The 23852-nt window shown below is 42.2% G+C and overlaps 1 pseudogene; it reads right to left on the bottom strand.

Moving 5' to 3' along the window:
- Positions 1–4514: 4514 nt before the first annotated feature.
- On the bottom strand, positions 4515–4632 carry LOC126164220 (5S ribosomal RNA; annotated as a pseudogene).
- Between the last annotated feature and the right edge of the window lie 19220 nt (positions 4633–23852).

Genomic DNA, 23852 nt, shown 5'->3' on the forward strand with positions numbered 1-23852 from the left:
CCGTGCGTGTGATCATTGCTTGTACAGCCCTCTCGCAGTGTCCGGAGCAATTATGGTGGGTCTGACCCACCGGTGTCAATGTGTTCTTTTTTCCATTTCCAGGAGTGTAACTGTACTCCAATCAATGAGATTAAGTCCGAAGACGTGTATCGAGACGCCTCGCTCAGCGGTCGGATGCGAACCTGAGTTGCACCCTCTGTGCGACCAAACAGCCAGGATTGATCGTCTGGGGTGCCATGTCGTTCCATAGCATGTCATCAGCGGCATCCTTACAGCACAGTTATAAGTGGACGATATTCCACATCGCATTTTGTTGCCCTACGTGATAACCTATCATCGGCTTACACTTCAGCATGGTAATGCCCACCCATATGGCGATAGTTTCTACCGCTTTCTTTGGCCAGCCAGCAACGTCACCGGATCTCTCCCCAATGGAGGATGTTTGGAGCATTATGGGCATGGCCCTAGAACCAGCTCAGTATTTTGAAGGTATAATGTACTAGTTGGACATAATATGTCGCGATATTCTTCAGGACAACTCTATCCATCAATCAATACCAAGCTAAATAACTGCTTGCATAAGGGCAGAGGTGAACCGATGCTTTGTTTATAAAGATCTTTGACTGCAATAAATCATCAGGTTTTTTCTGACATTGTAATAATTTGTTTGGCTGCAAATATACATCACATCTCCCGATTTCTGTCTCATTCGGATAATTCCTTCGTGGTCCGGGCAATATCTAAATGTGAGAAGTTAAATTTAGTTGCAATGTACTTCCTTTAAAAACCTACTCATATGTAAAACCAAATCATGTCACAAAACGCGTCTGGATATACTCCTAATTTCTCACATTCATTTCCTTACTGTTTCAACCAACAACGATCCACTTCCTCTACTCTCTGTAAAAGCCCTCTCTCAACCTTTCGATAGTAACCAACCAATAGTTTTAGTCGATCGTCTGGTGCTGCCCTCCAGCAACAAAATCGAGACCAATCAGCATGACATACGAATATCATATTCCGTTTCAGTTGTGAAATATCGGTCATCTTATCGAAATCATTCACTCTTGATAACAGTGTGATCGGCCCTGATCACTGCCCATTTAGCCGGACAGAGCTTTATGTCCGGCCCATTATCTCCCTTTAGGAGAATGCTCTCTGATCACCGATCCCGGAAATCAGTCCCCGGATTTCAAAAAATGGTTCAAATGGCTCTGAGCACTATGGGACTCAACATCTATGGTCATCAATCCCCTAGAACTTAGAACTACTTAAACCTAACTAACCTAAGAACATCACACAACACCTAGTCATCACGAGGCAGAGAAAATCCCTGACCCCGCCGGGAATCGAACCCGCACGACCACGAGCTGCGGACCCCCGGATTTCACAATTGCTACTGGGCGAAGACACCGACGCGCTCAAGAAATCATATTTTACAAACTAATGAGGGAAGCTGGTCGTGCGGTAGCGTTCTCGCTTCCCGCGCCCGGGTTCCCGGGTTCGATTCCCGGCGGGGTCAGGGATTTTCTCTGCCTCGTGATGGCTGGGTGTTGTGTGATGTCCTTAGGTTAGTTAGGTTTAAGTAGTTCTAAGTTCTAGGGGACTTAATGACCATAGATGTTGAGTCCCATAGTACTCAGAGCCATTTGAACCATTTGAACCAGTGCGTAGACGGCCGAAAGCACAGCAAATCCCCTTCAACGCTGGTCAACAGAACTAATAACTGGTTACAGAGTGCTAACAGACACACCTACAAACTAAACATTAAGTACATGAATGCGTGATGCCTGTTCTTTTGGACATTTCCAAGTGAACAAACACCACACATTCATATAACAGACTGGCCTAGCTGGGCATTGAATCCACGTTCTTCTATGCGTCTGCACAGTCACGTCCGGACTCCTGTGGGAACAGGAAAGCGAACATATGGAGGTAATGGACAGGGTCTGCTGATAAGTGGCGCTCGATAGGAATGCGGGTCGGCCGTGAGGCGTGACGAGAGAATCCACGTAGTTTTAATGGCGCTATGCCGCTGATGTAGCAGTGGTTAATGCACCTGCCTAGGAAGCAGGAGGTCCCTGATTCGAATCCCATTGCGGCAGAGATTTTCACGCGTCGCCACTGAGTCCGCGTAATGTCCCGATGCAGCTGACAGCAGTGATCTCCTCCCTTTCCTTTCTCCCTCTCTCCATATTCAATTTACGAAAAACATTAAGACCAGCCGCTTAATAGCGTATTGGCTAATCTTTCTAACGCAATACGATTGCGATTCACTGCAGTATGGATTCAACAAGTTCTTTGCACGTTTTTTGAGGTATGCGGCATCAGATCTTTAATCACAGGTCACGGTCACACAATTCCGTAAATTGCGGGCGCGTAGTATGTGGACTTTAGACTGGCGCAATATAGCCATCCAGATGCGTTGCACCGCGTTCAGATCAGGTGAATTTGGTGGCTAAGACAAAAATGTGTGTTCGCTGTCGTATTCTTTACTACTCTGGTGTGATTCTGTCCTTCTGACAAAGTTATCCTGTTGGAAGATGCAATCACCGCAGGGCAAGACGTGAAGAATGAAAGGATGTAAGTCGTCGCAGTTGTGTTCATGTTGTCCACAGCTGTTATTATGCCTTTGGTTACTACCACAAGGTCCATGAGAGCGCAAACGAATTAGCCCAGTCAACGAAGGAAAATTTAGAGAAAAGATTCGTGTAGTCGCAAACTTTTGCACAGCAGTAGAAAGGAGAGCTGTGAACAACGAACTAAAAATTCCCACCGGTGCGGTATGAGGGTGGGTGGGGGAGGGGCAGATATTTTGATAACGAATTTTTTTATGTTTTCGTTCGATAGCTCGAAAACCGCGGCTTCTCGTGAAAATGTTTCCTAGTAGAAAATTAAAATACATTGAATTTCCTGCAATATAGATGCAACACATTTTCTGTAGGACTAATAAGGATTGTAAATTATTAAAAATAGTGTTTTAATGAATAAATGGATGTTCACAGAATAAAATTTTCATTCTGCACCGGAGCGTGCGCTGATATGAAACTTTCCGGCACATGGTTTTAATCTGCCAGGAAGTTTCATATGGATGCACACTCCGCTGCAGGATCAAAATTTCCTCCTGGAAACATCCCCCGGACTGTAGTTAAGCCAAGTCTCCTTAATATGCTTTCTTTCAGGAGTGTTCGTCCCGAAAGTTTCGCCGGAGAACTTCTTTAAAGCTTGGAAGGCAGGGGGCGCGATACCTGGGAAGTATAGAACTGAGGACGGATCGTGAGTCGAGCATGGGTAGGTCTGTAGGTAGAGCACATGCCTGCCAAATGCAAAAAAAAAAAAAAAAAAAATCCGAGTTCGCATGCCCGTTCGGCACACAGGTTTACTGAGCCAGTGAGTTTCAATTAATTTTTATACTTAAGTGTGTTGCTTAAGAACTAATAATAAATGTGTGTATCATACAGCGTATAAATAAAGTAGAACGGTATTAACGGACATATTTGTTCTGGGGGAGTAACATGGTGGAGAGTGTCGGTGTGGTGTGTGGTGGGCAGCAACGCAAGAGAAGGTAGATAGATCGCCGGATTATGGTAATGCTACTCCCACCTTCTATCGTCTCCAAACTAAATTTCGAGCAGATGTATCACCACTCGATCTACCTCTGTCACAAAACTATACCACCCTCTGCACAGCAACTTATAAATTACTGGTGACGCAGTGTGCAAATATTCCTGGGGTCGTTTACTTTAGACGATATGTGTTGTCACTATATGGAACACAGGTATGAGCTACTAATAATACTAACGCCAGAAACACATATGAAAACATCTATTTAAATCTCTGCACACTGTTCTACACTGCTAGAGGGGAATTTGACTCTAATTCATCCTGTACGGCAGCTGCAGCATTACTTCGTGGAAGGCAACTTCCCTCTCCACTACTGCTGATGTTTTCAGTTTACAGACAGTTGATATCTTCTCAGCCTTTCCGGTTCATTTTTATTACAAGAGCAAACAAAGTAACTTCACTGAGATGGTGCTTATACAGCGGAGTTATTTTCAGTTTGTCAAATGAGTTCTTAGTAGCAGGTGTTAAGTAAGCTTCTATGCTAAGCACGTTCCTATAAGCAGTGGCTGAGAAGTGCGTAACTGGTAAATGTGATGTTGTCAGTGACCTTTGTAGTGTTGCTGGGAAAGTGATTGGCTTGGTAAATGTGCCCCCTTGCTGCTGTCTTTCGTCGATAGCATATTGTAAAGCCATGCCATTGTGCTGTCACTTGGAGGTGAATTAATGGACGAATAGAAGTATACTGCCCTTCCTCCCGCACAGGTCATGAAGGCCCAAAGGTACCTACTGGCCGCCGTGTCATCGTCAGCCCAAAGGCATCACTGAACGCGGATACGGAGGGGCATGTGGTCAGCACACCGCTCTCCCGGCCGTATGTCAGTATCCGAGACCGGAGCCGCTACTTCTCAATCAAGGAGCTCCTCAGTTTGCCTCACAATTTGCATCCCGCGTGCCAACAGCGCTCGGGTGACCTCATGGTCACCCATCCAAGTGCTTGCCCAGCCCGACAGCGCTTAACTTCGGTGATCTGACGGGAACCGGTGTTACCATTGTGGCAAGGCCGTTGGCCTTACAGCCCTTCTCTCAACATGAATGTTGTGTTACTGGTAGATTACTGGTAGACTACATAAATCTATTCGTTTTATTAACTACTCCTACTTGTGGAGTGGACTGCTTAGAGTCTAGTCACTTACTTTCACAGTACAGTATGCACACGCAGATGTTTGGTAGAGTGATGTGGCGCAGTGGCTAGCACGCTGGACTCTCATTCGGGAACACGATGGTTCAAAGACGCGTCCAGCCATAGACGTTTAGGTTTTCCGTGATTTCCCTAAATCGCTCCAGGTAAATGCTGGGATGGTTCGCTTGAAACGGCACGGCCGATATCCTTCCCCAACCTTGACACAATCCGAGCTTGTGCTCCGTCTCGAATGACCTCGATGTCGATAGGACGTTAAACCAGATCTTTCGTTCTTGCTTCCTCCTTTGCATATGTCTGATGGAATGGGACTAATAATGTTCAGGTCTAGAGTAATAATTGGCTTTAATGCATTGTTTGATTTAAGTTCAAATATGTTCCGCAGCACCGAGGTGACCTAATTCTGCTGCTGCTGCTGCTGCAAAACACAAAAGAAAAAAGAAAGAAAGAAAAACACTCCGTCTACAGGCCACAAGTGGACCATGGGACCATCCGACCGTCGTGCATCCTCATAGGAGGATGCGGATAGGAGGGGCGTGGAGCAGCACACCGCTCTCCCGGGCTCTCCCCGTCGTTACGATGGTATTCTTGACCGAAGCCGCTACTATTCGGTCGAGTAGCTCCTCAACTGATGCACGAGGCTGAGTGCACCACGAAAAATGGCAGCGCTTCGATGATCTCATGGGAGCCGGTGTAGCCACAGCGGCAAGGCCGTTGCCTAATTCTGCTGCAGAAGGACTTAATTTAATTTAAGCCTCTGGCTGTCTTCAGATGTTGGGAGAGGTGAAGCTTGATAACCTCCACGCTGTGAAAAGTATTCCGTCCTGTGTTAGTTGGAGACAATTATATCGACATTGTCGAATACATATTGACAGCATGTTAATCTCGGACAGGTTAGCCAGTGTGACAGACATTTCACAGTTCCACCTGTTGAACTTTTTCGCATAACAGCACAGTTAACAACTGCAAGTAAGTACTCATTTAATAGACTGAAAGTAGCTCAAGTAGGTAAACATTATCTCAGTAAAGTTATTTTGCATACTCACGTAAAATAACTCGGCAGCAAATGCTGGGAACGTGTAGTCTGTCTCCAAAACGAAAAGCGAGCAGTGCTCTTTGTGGGGCAAGATGCCTTTCCCGAAAGAACGCTACAGCCGCCGAACAGGATGACTAAGAATCAATTTCCCTTCTAACACTGTAGAATAGCTTGCAGAGATTTAAGTACGTTCTGCAGATACGCGTTTCTTGCATTATTATTATCAGCATCTCGTGTCACTATTCCAGGTAATTCTAACGCAGTTTGTGAAATATAAACACGCCCGGGGCATGTCTACGCACAGCGCTGCAGTTATTAATAAGGCGCTCAGCTGACGGTCGGTATAATTACGTAAAATACCCTTTATTTGGTTCTTGTGACGTAGTGGGGTAGATACAGTGTGGAATCACATGCTCGCTCTTCAGTTTTTGGACATATGAAGTGCATGGGCACAATCCAGCAACCTACCTGCCCTCGCGCTTACACCATCTACCACTTGTTTCTCGACCCTGCTACACCTCTAGACCACAGTTGCCTTTGTACGGCCCTCCTGCGCTTAGACGTGGTTTACACTTTTAATATTAACCCACTTCATTTAAAAGTAAACACTAATTTTATACTATTAAAACACTGTCTTTAATCATCTCCGAGTTTTACATTCTCCAAAACCTGAAAACGATTTAGTGCTGAACAAGAAGTGAGTAGGACTTTCATTGTACGTAATGTAATGTAGTCTAATTTTGTACAGGGAAATATTTTCGCGGGAAAAGCAGTTTTCGAATTATTCAAGAAAAACTGAGAAATCAGCTGGAAACGCCTAACCCCCCCCCCCCCCCTCCCTCCAAAACCGCCAGCACAGCACGTTAAAACAACACCGGTGGTGATTGTTAGTATGTTTCTCATGACAATCCCTCCTGCCACTGTACAAATATTTCCAACTGCACATATTTTTTCGTCTATTGGACTTTTATTGGTCTTCGTTTACTGAGCTAAATGTCCGCGTACGATGCTCCATCGCCCTGCGACTGTCGCGCGGTGCATGTTTCGAACAACCTGGATGACTGGGTACCCGCACACCTAGTGTAATAACAAGCGTGAATCACCCGACAAGGAGACAGTTTTCCATCAATGCACTGCCCTGTCTCAGTGACCCTGCACCACTTCAGTCGTAATTTACCATGACATTAGGTCAACACTGGAACACGTGGGGTCATCTCCTGCATGTTCAATAATGGTCGCTGAACGGTGTGCTCCGAGACACTTGGTGGCCGCACCACAACTGTATTTTATTGTCAGATCTGTCACAGATCGCTTCCAGTCCCTTATAGAGCGGGCAAACCTCCTACCTCCACGTTCTGTGATGATTTGTGGACGTCCTGCACTTCCGCCACTGCACGTGGTTACACCTTGTTTCGACAACGTTCCACAAATGCTAACGACACTAGCATGCGAACGGCAGACCAGCTTCCCCATTTACGACCTTCTTGTTCCCACGCCTCGGTCCATAAGAAAGTGGCCCACGTCAGATTCGCTTACTTCTGGCCGTGCAAGCACGGGGCTTTTGAATTGTTCTCATTTCAACGATTTACCGAGGGTAGCTAGATTCGTAGCCCGTCCGGTTGGCCGTGCGGTCTAACGCACGGCTTTCCGGGCGGGAAGGATCGCCTGGTCCCCGGCACGAATCCGCCCGGCGGCTTTGTGTCGAGGTCCGGTGAACCGGCTAGTCTGTGGATGGCTTTTAGGCGGTTTTCCGTCTGCCTTGGCGAATGCAGGCTGGTTCCCTTATACCGTCTCAGTTACACTATGTCGGCGATTGCTGCGCAAACAAGTTCTCCACCTACGCGTACACCACCATTACTCTACCACGCAAGCGTAGGGGTTACACTGGTCTGGTGTGGGACGTTCCCTGGGGAGACCACCGGGGGCCGAACTGCACAATAACCCTGGGTTCGGTGTGGGGCGGCGGAGGGGTGAAGTGGACTGCGGTAGTCGTCGTGGGGGTTGTGGACCACTGCAGCTGCGGCGGGGACGTAGCCTCTCCGTCGTTTCTAGGTCCCCGGTTAACATACAATACATACAACTAGATTCGTGGAAAAATTCCGTTGTCATTGCGTATGGGTGTGAGCAACTGTGTCTTGGTAACAGTGGGAGCAGTCATCTCTAGTGAACTGTTTAGTCGTCCTCTCACAGGACTTTAAAATGCACATGACGTCACAGTGTGGAATTCCACGTTCCACTACACTGCCGAGCGTGAAATAAATAATCCGCCACGCCAGATTTTGCCTCATGGAAAGGAACGTGTCCTGTAAGATGCGACATCAGTTTCCGTTACAGGCAGAACATAGCAGCTGCCATATTGTACGGCGTTAAACATCGGCTTTTGTCGGTCTCATTTCTCATAGAGTACGTGATGGTATGAATAGAAGTTCTTTCATAGCATTACCAAACTGAGCATTTCTCGAAAAAACGTAGTTTTTGCTACTATTTCTCAAAATCAAGTGACAGGAAACTGCATATCGGTAGGTAAGGGATTTTTTTGTTGATTTTCTTTTTTTTTTTTTAGTTTTCTGAGCTATGAAAGTATACCGCTTCAATACTAGGGCGCAATGATGACCTATCAAAAGCGCGTCCTTTTGAAACAATCTGCTTATTCAATATCAAACAATGACATTTGTAGACACAATGTCTAGACAGTCTATGCCATATACAGAGGTGCAGTACTCTAACGAAACGATGGCACGGTTGCTAGCATCTTGATCTCCAGAACTATGAAGGAAAAGTAGCAGGTTTGTTGTGTTTCTTATTAATTTAATAGATGTATTGTCTCAAATGTCGATGCTATGCCAGAGGCTTCAAAAATATATCTTCCTTCATGCGAAAGACATTACAAAATTAATCTAGATCTTTAAATTCATGTGGTGAACTAAATTGTTGTAGAATGCTGGTAGTCAGTGCAACTTCGAGAATATGAATATTATGCATACACAAACTGACAGTAAAAGGTATACATTAACTGTTTATATTCAATTCAAAACCAAAACAGGAATGAAAATTCAGGTGAGTTAACAAATAACTTATACTAGTATGTTTCTTAGATCGTTGTGCAGCTTTAGGTAGTATTCCTCTACTAGCAATTCGCTATTCAAGCTACCGACGAATCCAGTATATTCTGCTCGATTTTGTCTGCTCTTCTTAGACAATCTGTAACAGAGGTAACGCAAATAATTTAAGCGTTCCATTTTTCTCGAGAAACTGTGGGGCTTGCAAACCAAATGAAGCCGACAAAGGCCACTGGAGAGCGCTGAGAGCGCAACTCTCGTTAACCTACTCGTTCCATTCCGCGTCTACGTCATCTTTAATCACCTCGTCCCTTGTGAGGATGGCTGAACAGTGGGCAGACGGGCTCCAGTGCAGTAAACTTCACGTTATTTCTGTACTGGACAACCACGAACGGAGAGTAGCCCTTTCACTCTGAATCACTGCCTTGAGGAGGGACATGAAAGCCTCCATACTACATGTGTGGACCTCCGGGGTACCCTGGGGAGTACAATGAAATCGCTGTTGCACGAGCTTGCAATACTGATTACATAACTTGCTAATAATTAATTTTCTCTTCCTCATGTTTTCTATCTGTTATTTTTAGTGGCAGTAGTCAAAAAAAAATTAATTGGCAGCCTGAAGTATTCCTATGCTGTCAGTTCAGAATTAAGGAGTCTAGCAGTCAAGTGATTTACAGGTGGTAAGTATAGAGCACACATTTTAACTTGTTTGATTGTGAATGCGTGTGAAGGGTGTGGGAGAAGCGAGTATTCCTAAAGAGATTAGTGGTGCAGAGATACTAGTGACTACTATTGATGTGGATAGTTAGCGTCCTTTTCTGAGGAGGAGCTGTACGTAGCATTCACGATGTGCTGAGAATTCCTTCACATTCTATAAAAAAAAAAAAATGGTTGTTAGAAGTTAACAGCACCAAATGCCTCGTTGACTAATTAGTTCGTGGTTTAATAAAACATCTAAAAATGCAATATTATTTACCTATTGTCATTTCAAAAATACTAGTGTTCAAAGAAAATTATTTTTCATTTTAAAGGTCCGTTTGACACTAATGTTGATGACGGTGGCGGTACCAGTTAATACCTCATTACACTAAGGAGTAATGGTGCCAGAAAGACTTGGAGCCACAGGTTTAGGCTCTTGCTGTAGATGTTTTCCGGCGGAGGATGTTCTACAGAGTAGGAATTGTAGCCCCAGATACGTTTGCAATGATCTCCCACTGGTAAACGATAGATGAACCTACAGTCACACTAGGTGGATCGTGTGTTTACCTCCTACTATAGTATTTTCGTATAATAGTTCTTTGTCTCTAACTTGCTTGTAACGTATGATTTTAGTACTGCATGGTTTACATATATTTACTTTCACTTGAGTTCCTATATACCTTAGAAAGTAATAGGAGTCTTTCCAAATGTTTGTGATTTAGTTTCAGTATCTGGTTTCAAAATTGTTGTAAGCATACTTTTGCTACATTCATGTAACTGATCACTGTAATACCGCTATATCCTTAGTAAACTACTTCTAAAATCTTGGAAAAACTATAACCAGAGATTTACGTATGCTTTTTACGGATGTGTGTAACCTACATACTTTAAAAATTGTGATCCTTTATTAAATTCTGATACATATAGAACACTTTTTCTCTTACTGTGCAACAGTAACAGCCAGATTCGAAAATTTAGTGCAGTAACCTTCCGTACCCCTTTTTAAAATTTCAAATATAGGTATCATCCGAATAGCATTTAACCCATATGCTATGTATAATGTTTTAATGTTTATTAAAACTTTCTCACTCCAGTGGTAATCCAGTAGAACATAATGTTTATTGTATGTTACAACGTACATTGTAATGTATATATTTCATGAAGAAAAGCCAATCCATTGTATTTCGGTTTTCCAGGATTTATTTCTGACACCCATTACGTGGCAAAAGCTCCACGCCAGGGTCCAGATATTTACTTTATGGTTTTCGCGGCAGCCTGGTTGAGCAGTGCCACCAGTGAAAGGGGAAGCATACTTGTGTTAGAATGTAAAAAAGCTGCAGTGTGATTATTGGGATTAGATATACTACAATTGTTGGAAGTATTTGTTCCCTCTATAATGTAAGCGGACAGAGGTGACCCTGTCATCAATTAGCTAAACAGTGATCAATGTGATAATCATTACGATAAGCGGTTTTGAAGCGGATAATTGTATCATTTTCATGTAACGTATTGGTGTGAGTATTGGCATCGTTACGTTTGAAACATCTGTGTGAGATCATTTAGTAATACTCTAGTAAATTTTGTGTGGGGTAGATTGCTTCATTTCACATTAATGACTTCCTCACATTCGGTTTCATGTATACCTTTTGCTTGAATATTTTTTCTGATGAATTCTGTTTATTTCCATTGCCCAATTTCACTCAGTGGTAGTCTAATAAAATATAGCGGTTCTTGAATGTTACAACATATTATGTAACGTATTTATTTTATCAACAACAGACCACCGACTGTCTGTGTCTACGTCTGTTGACATGTATTAATTTTACACGTTATTTTGGGTCAATTTGCTCAAACAGATGATGAACAGTGGCTACCGAAAACAATTTCTAAGCTCCACCTTTTTTTATTCTTAAGATATCATTCATGCCAATATGGTCATGGCTTCTGGAAGTAGGGTTTTTCGTTGTTTTGAACTAAATCTCGAGCGGGAGTGAAACAAAGACTCTATTGGGAATGTGTGGGAGAGGATTGCAGCAACAGCATAGACGTGATAAACAAAAATTAAGTTCCCAAAAACCTTTGATGAGTGTTAGTTGTGTGTTTGGTGTGCTTTGTGTTTCGTATTTTTAATGCGGAAAAAAGTATTATCAGTATAATAACCTTTTCACACGCTGCCTCGGCACTTCACTCTGTGGCGCAAACAAATCTAAAATTAATAACTGCTGTACAATGCAGTTACTATTAAATATGACATTTTTAAGTTTTTTTACATATCTACGATTTACAGCAACTCCTTTGATCTCATACAACAGAAACAATTTCTAATGTAATGAATTATACCCACGATAGCCAGGCGTTACATTTGTAACTACTGAGACAGGATCCAACACAGTTTGTTCTTATGTTTCGTTCTATTGAAATTAGAGCCGCTTTAGCGGTAATCATCAACCAAATGATGATTTACCGTCAGACGTTAACAGAATGAATTTCTGTAACACAAATAAATGGAAACTAGTTTGATCGAGAAACATGCTTGCAGAATAAAATCGTAAGTCGGACATGACCGAATCAAGACAAATGGTTCAAATGGCTCTGAGCACTATAGGACTTAACATCTATGGTCATCAGTCCCCTAGAACTTAGAACTACTTAAACCTAGCTAACCTAAGGAGATCACACAGCACCCAGTCATCACGAGGCAGAGAAAATCCCTGACCCCGCCTGGAATCGAACCCGGGAACCCGGGCGCGGGAAGCGAGAACGCTACCGCACGACCACGAGCTGCGGACAAGAATCAAAAGGCACTGTCCTTGCCAGTTGAGCCACTGAAGTACGGTCGCGGTCCGACTTTATAATTACTTTGCAACATAATTAGTCTTCCAAAAAAATTTCACGGCATACTTTCCGGTGCAGTTAGATCGTTTCTCCTAGAAAATTTGCGATCTTCTTGAATATAAGAAGTGAAATACACGCCAGAGAAAAGCGATATAGTGTAGAATGAAACGGGAGATTGCATTAAAACAATCAGAAGAGCAAAAACTAAATATATTCACACAATAAATGAAAAAGGAAAAACTACTGATATCCCACTGGGGAAGCTCAAAACAGTTAAAAGGATTTTCTTTGCGATAAGAAAGCAGAAATTTATCGCCTTGAGAAAACAAAGGTTCAGGCACCAGCTGTGTAGTATTTCGCTGTCTGAGATGCTGTTCCACTTGCTCGCTTGGTGTTCACAAATCAGCAATGATACTGCTGCGGTGGCGAAATTATTAGTCGAATGCAACCTCCCTGCTTATGCTTTATAGCCAACTCATCCGAAAGACTTAAATGTAATTTTCTGGTTATGACATTGGCTCTGTGTTGTATTGCGCCTTTTTGTGCCGCGTTGTTCATCCAGTTACACACTCCAGTTAGTCAACAGCGCAAACACATAACTAAATTTCGAGCAATATACCGCTATAATATGTTTTGTGAGCAGCTCGTTGCGACCACTAACCAGCAAAAATAGACACATGAAATTTCTGTTATGCACGCAGATACGAGTGGTTCACGGAAACGCGCATGTGTCAGTTGTAACAATACCTCCGCCCAGAATGTGGAATAAATGAATCCCGCTAACTTCTTGATGAGCTATCTTCTTGATGCTCTCCGTTGAACGCAAGGCAAAGAAACGAGAAACACTATCACTGATTCACAGCTGTTGTGCATCACGTCAGTTATTGTAAAGTCATTTCGGAATATATTTTTCTCCGAAGCACAGATATCCCAAAGCAGATAAAACTCGCATTAGCTGTAGCACAAACCTCCGTAGTTTGTGTAGCTACCTAATTATCTTTGCGATAACATATGGAAATGATTGTAAAATGCAATTTAAGCCACGTTAGTACTGGAACCCAAAGATATATAAGAGATCAGATTGTTAATAAAAACGATAATTTGTGTTTGGTCGAATTTATAGTCATAGACATACTATGTAAAGGAAGATTTTGAGAACATTTAGTTGTAATCCTGTAAAACGAAGAACAGTTATAACTGAAGGTGAATGACCTCGTAAGCGCTTGAAACGTCCCCTTAGAACAATTATACATGACTGTGCTTAAACTGACATACAATATTTTTAGCGCAACGCAATCTGACTTTCAAAAATCCCTACAAAAGAATGGCCCTGACTAACATTAACCTATACCTTTCACAAATCACTTACCTCACAAAAATCTTCGTTACTCAAGCTACAGCAATACAGCGAGCGCCACTACTGCCAGCTAAATAACAGATTCAAACAACGGAAGGCACTAACTACTAGTAGGCATAGTTATCAAATGAAAGATTTTAATACAGAACAAACAATGTATTTACCTTAATAGTCATCAAAAGTCATAATATAAACAGCAGTTCATGACATCAATTTTTACAAATTTCAAAACTCTGCCATTTCTCTCCCCACATCCACCACTGCTGGCGGCTCACCTCCAACTGCGCAACGCTACGCGCTGTTAACAGCCAACTGCCCAACACTACAATAGCCAACAACAATGCAAACCAGCCACAGACTGCACACAGCACAGCCAGTGATTTTCATACAGAGCGCTATGTGGCGTTACCAATAAAAAAAAAGCTATACGGTCTACTTACATAGCCCCCATGCTCCCCACAAAAAATTTTACAAATGGTTTTGGGCAGTGGCCAATACAGATTTGAAAAAATTTTTCATAATTACAATAACAAAGAAATCAAATGCACACACTTATGAATACAATGTTGGTCAAAAGCTAAAATTTTCTCACAGTCCATAAAGACAGTCCTGATCATTCATCACAGTAAAACTGCCGTTTCGTTTCTCAATGTCTGAGCAGTAAAAGACAATGCACATGGAAATAGTGGATTTCCATGCAGTCTTGAAGAAGTAGTGTTGTCCTTCCAACGGAAAGACAGTGCTGACTCTTGACATGCTGACAGGTAATGGGCCACAACAGAGCAAACCCACAGCAGAGTCATTCGACGTTTTGAAGAATATTGGTAACTAGGTCATCACAGAGCAGACCCACTGTAGTCCTGGTAGAGATTACGGTATTGGTGGGCCACCAGAGGTGCAGACCCACTGCAGTCCTTGTAGAAATAATGGTACTGGTGGGTCATCAAAGATGCAGACCCACTGTAGTCCTTGTAGAGATGGCCAGCAGCCATCTGTTGTGACTGTGCAGGTGCACAATCACCATTGAAGAGTCTTGCGGATAATATAGCAAGTCCATGAACCATCACTTGTGCACTCACAAAATTTTTTTTGAAATGTCCTTCGAACCAGCAATGCTGTTATCCAGTCCCTTGCTGAATTATTAACACACATGCAAACACTAACAGTCCCAACTTCTCACATATTGTGCATTACTATGTTAAACAGAAATGTGTGCAGTGAAATGTAACTTACATGTTACTTAATTTGATGAACTGGTGTCAATTACAATTTTATAACATGAGAATACAATTACAAAGGTACAAAATACGTCATTAAAAACATAACAATACAGATAACATTTGTAGTAATACAGGCTTTACAAAAGAATCGAAATAACATATACATGAGTGTTACAGGAATTATGACATGAGTACATACATAAAAAATCAGAATAACTTTTGAAACATCAACTTTACACATGAGCATTAAAACAAAACAGAATAAATAATGTCTAAACATATTTACAAAGTAAATAACATATTATTAATGCAAATTATATTTGAGGGTAACAGTATTCCTGATCATAGTGAATGTAGCTGAGTATTAGAAAAATTCTACAACATAAATCGTATCAGATAAACACATAAAGACGTTATTGTAATTATGAAAAATTTTATCAAATCATTATTGGCCACTGCCCAAAACAATTTGTAAAATTTTTTGTGGGGAGCATGGGGGCTATGTAAGTAGGCTGTTTATGTTTTATTATTGGCAACGTTACGTAGCGCTCTCTGAAAATCACTGGCTGTGCTGTGTGCAGTCTGTGGCTAGTTTGCATTGTTGTGTGCCATTGTAGTGTTGGGCAGCGGCAGCTGGATGTGAACAGCGCGTAGCGTTGCGCAGTTGGAGGTGAGCCGCCAGCAGTGGTGGATGTGGGAAATGAGATGGCGGAATTTTGAGTACAGAATGGATTTTATGAACTGCTATGTATATTATGCTTTTTCAACACAATTAAGGTAAATACAGTGTTTGTTCTCTATTAAAATCTTTCGTTTGCTAACTATCCCTATCAGTAGTTAGTGCCTTCCGTAGTTTGAATCTTTTATTTAGCTGACAAGTAAATTGCATCAATAATAATGCCCAAAGGTGATGCCACTTATAATTTTCAGTCAAATCCTGGCAGAAGATCTATCAGAAACTTTTAGAACATTATGGTCATATCTAAAGTCAGTTGATGGATGTAAACCTCACCTTCAATTACTCAATCCGTCTGGTGTTAAAACGCAAATACGATGCAGAAATAATCTTAACACATATTCGCAAATGGAGATGTTGGTATTATCACCGCAACTGTTGAAAATCAATGAAGACTACTTACAGATTTCAAGATACTAGGCTCTGATGAAATTCCAGTTACATTTTATGCTGAATACGCAGCAGAATTAGCTCGTTTAATGTCTCATATTCGTGGAGAATCTCCTGCGCGGCGAGTAATCCCGTATGATTAGAGAAGTTTATAAAACGGACAAAAGATCAGCCACAGATGATTAGTTATTAATATCGCTGACATTAAAAGTTTCATTTAAAAATTATTTTTCGTTGATTTTGAACTTGTACTGGCTTGCCTAGTAGGTTGTAATTTTTCTATCGTTTAGCTTTGGTGGCTTCGTGCTCATTCCACTGCGAGAAAAACCAAATACAGTTTCCTGTGATAATACAAAATGAATGTGGTACTGTTCGATAATATTTCCAAAAATTTGCAAACTATTAATCTCTTTCATTAAACTAAGTGGTTCCTGTGCGTTAATAATCTGCCTAACAATTGTCCCTGTGCGTTCGCAGTTTTCGTAGCAACCGTACTGCAATTGCTTGGAAACGCTGCGCTTGCTGTTCTCTGTGCCTCGGCCGTAAATTTTCTAACTATAGTTGATGAGAGCTTAGTGCAATGCTCCAGAAAACAAATAGATTATTTTATACAAATCATGTCATCAGAAGAGATATTTTGCACTGCGGTCTCCAGAGAGAGAGAAAAAAAGTTTGGATGGAGAATATGGACAATGATCTGCTATATTATTGCTTTATAAAATTCTTGTTACAACACTCATTAACAATGGTAAACGACAACACTGGTAACAAACTCTTACGCTCACAAATGAAAAAAAATCAATAAACATAAAAAATACCTTACACCGAAAATTACTCGGTCTTTAATGAAAAATCTGAAGTCCATTTATATGGCTGTCTTATTCAACAACGGTTTCGAACTACGCGCGACTGCAAAGCCTCCTTTCATTCTGAATCACTAACCGAATCTTTCTCCTCTGTTTCACAATATTCAAAAAGAAATCATTTTACTAAACACACACGCACCTAACTTTAGGTCTACACTTCCACGAGGGCTCTGCTCGGCGTCTGTCTCTCTACTCCTGAAACGAGAGAACTTCCGTGCTTCCCCTTGGCAAGCAGCTGTGACTAAACGAGCCCATCTTCCAGAGACACAGCTAATCTGACCAAAGACTGCGGGCGAATAATAAGCGATTCAAAATTGCCGCTTGACGTTTGAGACATCAAAGCATGTACAAATTCCAGAAACGCAAATAACAAACCTCCACCAGACCAGTATCAACATATTTCTATTGCAGAACCATAGAGCATCAAATATGACCACGTCCCTCTGGAAAAACAAGCCTCTATTAAAGCATCAACAATTACAAGAAAAGCCAAACGTGCGAAACACAACTAGCTTGATTCATTTACGACATCTTGCAAACAGGATTTCTGAAAGGTGTTCTGAAAGGTGTTCCACCACATCGTAGACTACTTAACGAGACACGCTTATACCGAGTATCTACGGTGGCAACTGATTGGCCCAGTTATTATTCACTAACGAGCACGCTATACTGGGCACCGAATCTTCATCAGAAACTAAAGTAACATGTGGTGATTCCAAACAAAAGAAGTATAATGATGCATGTAATATTCTGAAAACACAACCTCATCAAAAGTATCAGGACACGCATTACTGGACACTAATATGGAGAGGCCACCGTTCGCCTTTAAACCCCTTGAACTTGCTGGGGACACTTCCAATGAAGTGTCTGAATGTCTAGAGGAATGGAAGCCCATTCATCCTCAAGAGCCAAAACGAGTGAAGGTAATGTCACTCTCTGGAGCTAAGATGACGTTCTAACTCATCCCAAAGATATTTCATTATGTTCAAGTCGAGATAGGAGCTCATCTTGAGATTCTGCCCATGCCAGTACATTTCCGGATTCTCCTTCTCCACTAAATAGTGCCTCACAAACGTTGCTTTATGCCTTAGATATTAAATATTAGATATTAGTAGACTTCTCTTGGCCAGGAATGCCCTTTTTGCCAGGGCTAGTCTGCTTTTGACGTCCTCCTTGCTCCGTCCGTCACTGGTTATTTTACTGCCTAGGTAGCAGAATTCCTTAACTTCATCTTCTTCGTGACCATCAATGCTGATGTTAAGTTCTCATTTCTACTACTTCTCATTACCTTCGCCTTTCTTCGATTTACTCTCAGTCCATACTCTGTACTCATTAGACTGTTCATTCCGTCAGCAGATCATGTAATTCTTCTTCACTTAGGATAGCAATATCATCAGGGAATCGTATCACTGATATCCTTTCACCTTGAATTTTCATTCCGCTCCTGAACCTTTCTTTTATTTCCATCATTGCTTCCTCGATGTATAGATTGAACAGGAGGGGTGAAAGGCTACACCCTTTTCTTACACCCTTTTTAATACGAGCATATCGTTCTTGGTCGTCCATTCTCATTATTCCCTCTTGGCTGTTGTACATAGCCGGCCGGTGTGGCCAAGCGGTTCTAGGCGCTTCAGTCTGGAACCGCACGACCGCTACGGTCGCAGGTTCGAATCCTGCCTCGGGCATGTATGTGTGTGATGTCCTTAAGTTAGTTTGGTTTAACTAGTTCTAAGTTCTAGGGGACTGATGACCTCAGCTGTTAAGTCCCATAGTGCTCAGAGCCATTTGAACAATTTTTGTTGTTGTTGTACATATTGTACATTACCGGGCTCTCCCTGTAGCTAACCTATACTTTCCTCAGAATTTCGAACATCTTGCACCATTTCACACTGTATAACGCTTTTTCCAGGAGGAAAACTCCTACTAACGTGTCTTCATTTTTCTTTAGTCTTGCTTCCATTATTAACCGCAACGCCAGAATTGCCTCTCTCGTGCTTTTACCTTTCCTAATGCCAAACTGATCGTCGTATATCGCATCCTCAATTTTCTTTTCCGTTATTCTCGTAAGCAACTTGGATGCATTAGCTGTTAAGCTGGTTGTGCGGTAATTCTCGCACTTGTCAGCTCTTGCCTTCATTGAAATTGTGTGGATGATGCTTTTCCGAAAGTCATACAATCTACACACCAACGTGGATATTCCTTTTGTTGCCACTTCCCCCAATACTTTTAAAAATTTTGTGGAATGTTATCCATCCCTACTGCTCTATTTGATTTTAAAGCTCTGTTAAATTCTGGTTCTAGAACTGGATCCCCTATCTCTTCTAAATCGACTCCTATTTCTTCTGCTGTCACATCAAATGGTTCAAATGGCTCTGAGCACTATGGGACTCAACTGCTGAGGTCATTAGTCCCCTAGAACTTAGAACTAGTTAAACCTAACTAACCTAAGGACATCACTCACATCCATGCCCGAGGCAGGATTCGAACCTGCGACCGTAGCGGTCTCGCGGTTCCAGACTGCAGCGCCAGAACCGCGCGGCCACTTCGGCAGGCGCTGTCACATCAGACCAATCTTCCCCCTCATAGAGGCATTCAATGTATTCTTTTCACCTATTCACTCTCTCCTGTGCCTTTAACAGTGGAATTTCCATTGCAATCTTAATGTTATAACCCTTGCTTTTAATGACACCGAAGGCTGTTTTGACTTTCCTGTATGCTGAGACTGTTCTTCTGACAATCATTTCTTTTTCGTGCAGCCATTGAGTCTTAGCTTCCCTGCACTTCATATTTATTTCATTCCTCATCTACTTGGTTTTCTCTATTCCTGGGTTTCCCGGAACAGTTTTGTAATTCCTCCTTTCATCTATCAATTGAAGTATTTCTTCTGTTACCCATGGTTTCTTCGCAGTTACCTTCTTTGTACCTACGTTTTCCTACCCAACTTCTGTGGTGGCCCTTTTTAGAGATGTCTTCAACTGAACTGCCTACTGAGCAATTCCTTATTGCTGTATCTATAGCCATTGAGAAACGTATGTCGTTATTCCTTAGTACTTCCGTACCCCACTTCTTTGGGTATTGATTCTTCCTGACTACTCTTCATCGTTGCTATATTGTGATTTGAGTCTATGTCTGCTCCTGGATACGACTTACAATCCAGTATCTGATTTCGGAATCTCTGTCTAACTATGATGTAATCTAACTGAAATCTTCCCGTATCACCCGGCGTTTTCCAAGTGTACCTCCTCCTCTTGTGAGTCTTGAACAGAGAATTCGCTATTACTAGCTTAAACTTGTTACACAACTCAATTAGTCTTTCTCCTCTCTCATTCCTTTTCCCAAACTCACGTTCTGCTGTTACCTTTTCTTCTACTCCTTCTCCTACAACTGTTTTCCAGTCTCCCATGACTATTAGATTTTCATATCCCTTTACATACTGTATTCCCCTTTCAATATCCTCATACACTTTCTCTATCTCTTCGTCTTCAGCTTGCGGCGTCGGCATGTATACCTGAACTATCGTTGTCGGTGTTGGTTTGCTGTCAAATTTGACAATAACAACCCTATCGCTGAACTGTTCACAGTAATACACTCTATGCCCTACCTTCCTATTCATAACGAATCCTACTCCTGTTACACCATGTACTGCAGCTGTTCATTTTACCCTATACTTATCTGACCAGCAATCCTTGTCTTCTTTCCTCTCCACTGACCTCTACTATTTCTAAATTGAGCCTCTGCATTTCTCGTTTCAAATTTTTTAGCTTTCCTATCACGTTCAAGCTTCTCACATTTCACGCCCCGACTCGTAGAACGTTATCATTCTGTTGATCATTCAACCACCCAATAAAAATACCTCTATAACGTGAAACCTGGTGTGTACTTCATTGTTGTCAGTACACATGAAGGTAACGTTCTCCAGCCGTTCGCCATATCCAAACACTCCCATCGGATAGGCGCAGGATACAGCGTGATTCATCACTCCAAATCAGTCGTTTACAGTCATCCATTAGCCAGCGACGTTGCTCTTTACAGCACCTCACTTGTCACTTACCACTGACTGAAAAAAATTGTGACTAATGAGGAGCTGCTCCATCATTGTACTACATTTTTTCTAACTCCCTACATACAGTCATTACGCTAGCTGGACTGCTTTGGAACTCGAAATTGGTCGACGGTAGCTGTTCATCGGCACATAATGTTTGCTTGGCTTTGGTCTACCTGTGATGGTTACTTCGAATTTCCGTTTCACTATCTCTTCAGCTACAGTCGAGTTGGGCAGCTTTAGAAGAGACGAAATGTCCCTGATGAATCTGGTACTCAGGTGACATCCAATGATAAGTTCAATTTCCAAGACAATGAGATCTCTTGACCGACCCATTCTGCTGTTACTTCTTCTCTGCTGAATACACAATACTCTTCGTCTCATATTATACTTGTGGGACCACCTCTCGTGATATCTAGTGGTCAAATTCGCATTATGTGGGGGTGTTCTGAAACTTGATTGGGGTATATATAATCACTTCGTCAGATGGAGTCAGCAGTAGTCAGATTGTGGGCCAAGGATACTTTCATCTATAAACAGACCACGTCCTTCGATGATGATGAGGAAATGCTTGATGTAAAAAAGGATGATATGTGATAACATAAATAATAATGGAAAACAATTGTATCGTATTGTATTGTATGGAACTAGAGACCTAGAAACGACAAAGAAGCTTCGTCCCCGCCGTAGCCCTCAGTGGCACACAACCCCACACCAGGCTACAGCAGTCCACTCACCCCACCGCCGCCCCACACCGAACCCAGGGTCATTGTGTGGTTCGGCCCAACCCCCCACCCCCGGACCTGGGGATGTCTCACACCAGACGAGTTTAACACCAACGTTTGCGTCGTAGAGTAATTATGGTGTACGCGTACGTGGAGAAATCGCCGACATAGTGAAACTGAGGTGGAATAAGGGGAACCAGCCCGCATTAGCCGAGGTAGATGGAAAGCCGCCTTAAAAACCGTCGACAGACTGGCCGGCAACCCGGACCTCGACACTAATCCGCCCGGCGGATTCGTGACGGGGACCGGCACGCCTTCCCGCCCGGAAAGCAGTGCGTTAGACCGCATGGCTAACCGGGCGGGCAGGAAGACAATGGTATCTGTGACAAAGAGTAGTGTTGAACTTCTTATGCACATAACATCACACTGTGTAAGTTTTTACGGGCAACACAAAGAGAAAGTATGAAACAGTGGAATCAGGTAAAACCAGTATCAGGGAGGGCGAATACATGATTTGGAGACACTGAATTAATTCCAGCTTCTAGGATTGTAACAGGACTCTACGGCGCATTAAAAAGTGTTACATATTTTCGGGAAATTTGAATGTGAACCCTTCGAGGACAAACGGCGTTGTTCTCGTGAAATCTGCGATCAAGGAAGAGTATGCGTGATTGTTCGCTATCGTTTTCACTTCTTTCATCGACAAAATGTGACAATTAGAATATTGATAGGCACATAATCTATCTTCTATTCCTAACCAGAGTAGAGACCTCTGTGCAATACTCTTCAATATACTGGAAGTTTCTAGGTTGTAGGATATTACTGACCCCACAATTATAAAGTGACGGTAAACTCTAAAACTTAAATACAGGATGTCGCAGTAGGAATTGAATATATTCAGGGATATAATAGAAACGATAATGCGAACCTAAAATGTCTAGCAAACATGGGCTCTAAAATGCGTGCCTTAAGGGCTTCTTGATCTTCGATATTTGAAGCTAATCTCTTCTATTGCAGTAGCTCTTATCCTTCCATATTCTGAGAGGCTGTGAGTATTTCTTAGCAATCTGAGACCCTTACCACGCAGGACTGATAGAAGAGACAAAGGACATCCAACAAAGAGCGGCACGTTTCGTCATGGCATCTTTTAGTCAGCACGAGAGCGTTACAAAGGTACTCAACAAACTCCGGTAGCTGACGCTACAAGAAATGCATTGTGCATCACTGAGAGATTTACTATTGACGTTTTCGCGAGAGTACTTCCGGTGAAGAGTCGGACGAACGGCGAAACGACCACGATTTGAAAATTCGAGAAACTGAATCTAATGCGGAATATTACCGACTATCATTCTGTCAGCCACTATTCGCTAGTGGAACAGGAAATTAGAGATCAGTTAGTAGCACGAAAAATACCCTCCACCACACGTCGTCTGGTGACCTGCAGAATATTGCAGTATATTTAGTATGAATGAAAGCAAGGAAAAAAATGCAGTAAACAAGGGTTCTAAAATACATGCCTTGAGAGTTAAGATCACTTGTTCATCGTTGATATTGTGAAAAACTTCTAGCGAAAAACCGCTTGTAGACATTAGAATGCAAATGCATGTTTAGTAGATAATTTTTTCTTGCTTTGGTCCGTACGATCTTCTCCCAAAATATGGAAGGCAAAGAGCCTGCAGTAGAACAGATATGTTTCACAGTGCCGATGACGAAGAGATGCCCACAACTCTTTACGGTACGTATTTTAGAGCCCATATTCCCTATACCTTTTTGGCTCGAATTATTGTTCCTATCATATCCTTGACTACTCCTCCTGGACACTCTGTATACAGGGAGACCCTTAGAAAAGAGAAAACAAACCTGGGAGAGATAAAATTGCGGAATTCTATAACAAAATGAGGCACCCATTACTTGACTGTGAAACGTTGGCTAATTGATGGTAAGCTCCTAGAGTACGTCACGTTAAAGTTATATCGTGAAGTGATAGTCAATGAAATGAATAGGCAAAAGCAGCGGTATTAAGCTTGAAATTGTTGAGTGTTTGGGAAAATGAAGCGCATTGGTTAAGGAGACCGCGTATGAAATTTTGGTGTGCCAACGACTGAGGGCCTTTCCCTGGACATTA

This window comes from Schistocerca cancellata, chromosome 2 (assembly GCF_023864275.1).
Source record: "Schistocerca cancellata isolate TAMUIC-IGC-003103 chromosome 2, iqSchCanc2.1, whole genome shotgun sequence".
Lineage (NCBI taxonomy): Eukaryota > Metazoa > Arthropoda > Insecta > Orthoptera > Acrididae > Schistocerca > Schistocerca cancellata.